This window comes from Buteo buteo, chromosome 26 (genome assembly GCF_964188355.1).
Source record: "Buteo buteo chromosome 26, bButBut1.hap1.1, whole genome shotgun sequence".
Taxonomy (NCBI): Eukaryota; Metazoa; Chordata; class Aves; order Accipitriformes; family Accipitridae; genus Buteo; species Buteo buteo.
In genome coordinates this window covers 5,367,830-5,374,334 of record NC_134196.1, presented here as the reverse complement: position 1 = coordinate 5,374,334, position 6,505 = coordinate 5,367,830, and positions in this window count along the sequence as shown.

Here is a 6,505-nt window from a genome sequence, read left to right as displayed (position 1 = left end):
GTGCTGGACCGTTGCTATTGGGAACTGAAAAATCCCTGGGCACTAATAAATCCTGAGTTGAACTATTCATACTTTCTCTGTAAGCTCCACTAACATTTTTCTGTCACCTGAGGTTTCTCTGGTAGGCTTCTTACTTCTTTCCCTTCAAAATTTTTTGCTTATTTGTTCTTTAAGCATACTTTTTTCTTAGGGGCAATTAATTCCTTCTATGATCCCATTACAAATTCAAATCAGTTATTTTATGCTAGTTTGCCTTATTTTATGCTAAATTGCATATCTTAATTGTGATTGTGCAGTCAGTCATTTTAAATTGAATCGGGTGCTTCGCTCAGTGCCAGGGTTACCAGGCTTCACAGACTCTGAGATTTGTGGCAGGAAGCCTGGATCAGCTACCTATACAGTCGGGTAGGCTCAGGTTCAGGTCTTGGCAGGGTATATGTTCACATCAGAATACACTGATTGCCCAAATATGTTGGCTTTTAGCCTAGTTCTGTCCCACGCAGAGGAACTCAGGCCCATGGCAACTCGGAAACCCATGAAATAGGAAATGGAAAACAAACAGATTGTCATTTAAATACAATGCCAAGAAAGGACCCAAACCAGCAGTATATCCACTTCTGCACAAATGGTAGAAGAGATCTAGGAAAGAGGATGTATGGCTTTGTCCTGGTTTCAGCTGGGATAGAGTTAGTTTTCTTTCTAGTAGCTGGTATAGTGTTATGTTTTGGGTTTAGGATAAGAAGACTGTTGATAACACACTGATGTTTTCAGTTTTGGTTGAGTAGTGTTTAGACCAAGTCAAGGATTTTTCAGCTTCTCATGCCCAGCCAGCAAGAAGGCTGGAGGGGCACAAGGAGTTGGGAGGGGACACAGCCAGGGCACCTGATCCAAACTGGCCAACGGGGTATTCCATACCATGTGACGTCATGCCCAGTATATAAACTGGGGGGAGTGGGGCTGGGAGGGATCGCTGCTTGGGGACTAACGGGGCATCAGTCGGCAGTGGTGAGCAATTGCATTGTGCATCATTTGTATATTCCAATCCTTTTATTATTATTCATGTCATATTATTATTATTATTGTTATTGGTGTAATTATTATTATTATTATTTATTTTCTTCCTTTCTGTCCTATTAAACTGTGGTTTATCTCAACCCATGAGTTTTACTTTTTTTCCAATTTTCTCCCTCACCCACTGAGGGGTGGTGATGAGTGAGCGCGTGGCTGCGTGGTGCTGAGTTGCTGGCTGTGGTTAAACCATGAAAGGCTTCCAGTCAAAGCACTGGTCAGACAAAACTTGGTAGGGGAAGAAAATCAACAGGAGAGTGTATTATGAAAGTTGGAAGGAACTGTGCCAGTGGCAGCTTAGTATTATATGCTAAGGAGACCTTAAAGTCAAATCAAATTAATGCCCTAGCTGCTTCAATGGAGTTTGTATGGGTTCATCTGCGTGGAACACCAAATCTGTATGGATTGAAATCTGGGGCCTCAGCAGGGAGAATGCAGTGCTGGGTCTATATCATTGACGGCCCAATCGGGACAGCAGCGCTGACTGTAATGTGCAGAGACAGATCAGGTCAAAGAGGCAGCAAGGGCAGAAAACACAACTTTATCGGATTACTTCAATTACCCCCACCCTAACTGGGCAAATGTCCCAGGGGAGCATGAAGCGGAGTTGAGACATTTAGGTGCTCTCTGTGACTGCTGATTGGGCGCACGAGAGGAAGTAGCATCCTTAACTTGATGCCAAGATATGTCCAGGATGAGGTCCAAAAGTCTGGGTTTGGAAGTGCTGCTTTGTAACAGCGGGCATGAGGTTCGTAGGTCACTATCCCAATGGGGTTCTCTACGGATCAACCGCAGCCATGCTCAGCTTCAAACACAGCCATGGCGAGATGAGGGAGTTTGTTTAAAAGCAACCAAAAGGGACAGCCAGATTAAATCTTACTGGGCGGCACTAGAAGGACATGGCACTGTTCAAGGGAGGTACAGAGAAGTACTTGGAAGGGAGATCTAGGGCTGCTTCCACAGAGGGAACAGCTAAGGACCTTTCACAGGGGGCTTAGAGAAGTGATGGTGTCGACCAAAGCATGTCAGCACTGAGAGGGTGGAGGGAGGGCGACTGTTCATCAGCCCTCCCAGTCAAGAACTACTGATGGTCAGATGGATCTAGCAGAAACCAGGTTCAAGATAAACAAAAGGACATGGCTCTTCAGACAACAGAGAGCCACTCTGTCGGCTTCCTCACCAAAGGGGTTTGTGGGTGCAAAAATTTCAACACAGTTCATGAGGAGACCAACTTCGGAAGAGAGAAATTTTGTGGATTACCAAACATGCAAATCATAGTAGGCTCAGGAAATCTCCTTAGCTGAAAGTGACTCGAGATGGGAAAACTGTTAAGGAGAAATATCATCTAAGCTTGCTCTATTCTTAGTCTTCCCTAGGCATCTGTTTATGGTTACCATTTTTTTCCCCTCAGATACAACATTTATTGTGCCAGGGAAAACATTACTTAGTTCAGAGGGGCTCAGGGGAGGACCAGCAAGTCACAGGGAGAGTTTATCCTGTCCTGTTTTCATAGGAGGTAGTTATTATTAGAGACAGAACACTGGAGTAGATGAAAAAGAGTTCACAAGGTCTGCACTCCCCCAAACCAGCACGGCAATCTATTTTCCAAGCCCATAGGGAAACCAGTTGCAAACGAGCTTAACCCTGTGAGTACGAAAAAGCAACAAAACTGAGTCACCTGCCTCTGCGGCTGCCAGCTGAGACCTGGCCACAACTGTCAGAGGCACTTTGGGGTGCCTGGGAGCCCTGCTCAGCCCAGGTTTTTGAGACCCAAATGATACAAAAGTCAGAGAAACGGGCAAGGCAATGAGTGATGAAATCCATAAATTTTTGCAGGAAAAAGTGTCCTTTTGATAAGTCCACAGTTGTCGTGGGAGAGAAAGGCAGGAGAAAATTGCCGACCAGATGTACGTAAGTCACTGGGCAGACTTTCAGAAAGCAGAATTTCTGCAGCTTCAGCAAAGTGTGAATCACACGGTGCCAATCTTTGAATTCAGGGCAATAACATCAAAGACGTTGGTAGTCCCTCAAGAATATTTATTCAACTACAGTAGGAAATATGAAGACTGCTTCGTGCTGTGTTTCAAACCAACTGATATCAGTATTGCTGCTTAACACAAAAATTATGTATAGATTCCATTAGATTTGCCTTGAATTGACAGATTTATCAGCATATATTGTCTTACAGGCCTGCCTGCCTTTGAATAGAAGTGAACTTGATAACGCAGGTAGTCCCAGTCTTGCTCTTTGCCCGTAGTATTTTTGATTAACCATATAAATAGAGTCAGCACTAATTTGCATGCAACCTAAGAATCTTAGCATGTTTTTAAAAGGATGAAATTAATAATGTTCTGTAGAAATTAAATTTTTGGTTAGAGATTGAGGGCATCAGTGTCGATGCTACAGTGTTCTATATTCGTCTTTGGAATTCTAAAGAGTATAATTATCTATTAAGTTTAATAAGAGGGTCCAAAAGTCCATAGAAAAGCTCTTTCTTCTTTTAAATTGAAACCTGTTGTGCTTTTCTGCAAGGGATTATTTTACTCACTTTTCAAATAGCAGACCACACACTAATTTGCTTTCTCAAAACCCCATCTCATGTTGCATGGCCTGATGAAACAAACACTGAAAATGAGTATCTACTGCTTGTATATTTTACTTAACTGTTTTGTAAGAAAGCAGCCTGCATAAAAGCTTGACCTTTTGAATTAGTTCAAAGACTCAATGGACAAGTTGTATCTGATATTTATGCACTTCTGAGAGCTTGCTCCTTTAGTAAGTGAATCATTAAAAGTTACAGAAGCATTCAGCAATGAGATTCGGCATGTTCTCTTGGTAATTATGTCATGAATATAATTATCAAACTCAGTGAATGCACACATTTACATTCCCCTTTATGAGAAGGCAAACATCAGTGTCTGGCCATACTTCATAATGTTATCTGCAGGGCTCTTTTTTTGTTGTTCAATGCTGCTGTAAGTAAAAAGACCAATTATTACAGATAACGCATGGCAATAATTGAACCTCTCAAGAAAAATACTTCTTAATTACTGTACGCCTGAACTGGAGAGAAGATAAAGAAAACAAAGCTCTAAATCTGTTTTATGGTACTTTCATCAGATGAAAGGAGATCCCTATAAAGACTATGACCAAAAGCTCCTCTGTAGTGTTTATAATCCTAGTCTTCTTGGAGGTACTGGTAAAACTCACTATAAACTCAGTTACGTTCCTGCCAAAATTCTGTGCCAGCAAATATGAGATTCAGCTGGTAATGGCCAAAATTACACTGATTTTGCTTATCTGTGTTTTTAAAGTACACCAAGTACACAAAAGAAAAGATGCTATCTTTTCCCTCCATTCCAAAGAAAAAACACAATTAGTTTTTAATATACTTTCATTAGGACTAATCGAATTCCCACGGAAGTAAATGGAAGTGATTTCACTAACTTCAAAGAATTTGGACTAAATTTGTGGTTTGATGTCACTAATGTAAATGTCAAAAAAATTTCCAGCTATGAATAATAACATGATGCAACAAAATGGATGTAGATTAAAAAGACAAATTTGTAAGGTCCAGCTTCCCTCCCAGTTACTCACACTAATTAAAGCCTTATTGTTGAATAGACACATTCATTTCTTTGAGACTAGTCAAGCTGTTTACAGTACTCCTCAGCAATAAAGGCAGCAGAATCTCCAAATAAAATTAGCCCCGAGAAAAGAACCTGCATTTTTGCTTTTATCGAATTAAGTTTCCATAAACATTTATATGAACAGCATTTTGTTTTCAGGGTTGCCAGCAGGAAGAGAGAGTCTGAGGAATAATCATTTGGCTGGGCTGTCCTGTGACCATTTTATGTAGGCAAATTTTGCACTACATGAACAAATGTATGGACAATACCTATTTTGATTCAACAGCAGTTCTTTCAAGGACAAAAAGGTGCATTCATGGCTAAACGACTAGATTTTGTTTCCCCAAATTTCATCAAATTTCATTCAACAGAAAAATTGAAATACGTTTGTTAGTGAGGCAAATGCTGTCCTTTAGAGGTATGCATTTGTAGTGAACTGAATTTCAAAACTAAGTGGGTTTTCCAAATTCTTAAATTCAACGTTTTATTCCAAACTCATCTAAGTGCAATGTTTACTATTAAAAAAAAAAAGTAAGGAAACATTTTCTGGCGGAAGCAAGTTGTAAAACTCAATCCACCTCAATCTCACTAAAATAACGAAGACTAAAATAACAAAAAAATAAAAAGAAAAATGCAGCCAAGGATTTTTACTGCTACTTCTTTCACACAGCTAGCTTGAAAGCACTTTACGCTAGAACCCCAGAGGACCAGACACGATTTAAGAGACTTAGTGCTGCTTTCAAAATTTGGCTCACAAACACTTCTTTCCCCGCTGCCACTGAGGCTTACTTACAAATGAGTGTTTCTGCGAGGATGTGTAGAGAGTCTGGGGGGAGTTTTTAGGGATCCATAAGCTGACTCTGGGCGAGCTTGTACATTGGGCCGATGCTGTGCTGTGAAGAAGCACCGCGGGATGGGGAGGCACCCCCCTGCCCTCAGCAGGGTTTGGTCCTTCGAGCACACGGTGCTCAGCCACACTAGAATCATAGAATCATTTAGGTTGGAAAAGACCTTGAAGATCATCGAGCCCAACCATCGAACCACTACTCCCAGCTGGGCACCGGTGGTTGCCAGCCTGGGGACCTCACCGTCCCGCTGAATGGGGTAGAGTGGGCTAGGTGACATTTTTTGGGTGGTGAGGAAGGGCCTGTGCCAGAACACATAGGAAGACTTTCTTAGGTCACTAGAGAAAAACTAATACGTAAGTGAGCAAGAGAAAGAGCTCTCTGTGTCCCATGTCTGTAGGTACAAGTGCCAATGGAATTCATGAACAACGGCTGATTTGAAGCAAGATGTCCCAGCCTCTCACCAGTCCATTGACCTTAGATCTACCCTTTCCAAAAGACCTCTGTGTTCATTATGTTGTAAGCTTTTCATTCTTATTCCAACCGGTATTCCATCCATTCAATCTCTTTTGAGCAGTGCCCACAAATAAATGCTGAAGAAAAGTCTCTTAAATGGTCGTGGAGCAATGCCTTGCTGCAGGGTGTGCTACAGAAACCTGCATCCATGTGGAAAATGCAGGCATGCTTACTCTGCTTCCTTAGAGGGACAGGCAATCTTGTCTGTGGGCATTTGCATTAGTTTCTTGCAGATGCAACAGTTCTGTCCACGGGGTACGTGCTATGATCTCTTCCACACCAAGTGCATTCTGCTTCTTGCAGCCTCAGTATGGCTGCGCTTCTCAGATTTTTCTCTTAATGTCTTCAGCGCATTCTTGTTACTGCGTGTTTCTGTAAGTTTGTGGTTTAGTAACACAGACCATCACAGAATTGTCTTATTTTATCTCTAGAGCTTTCATTCTTCTG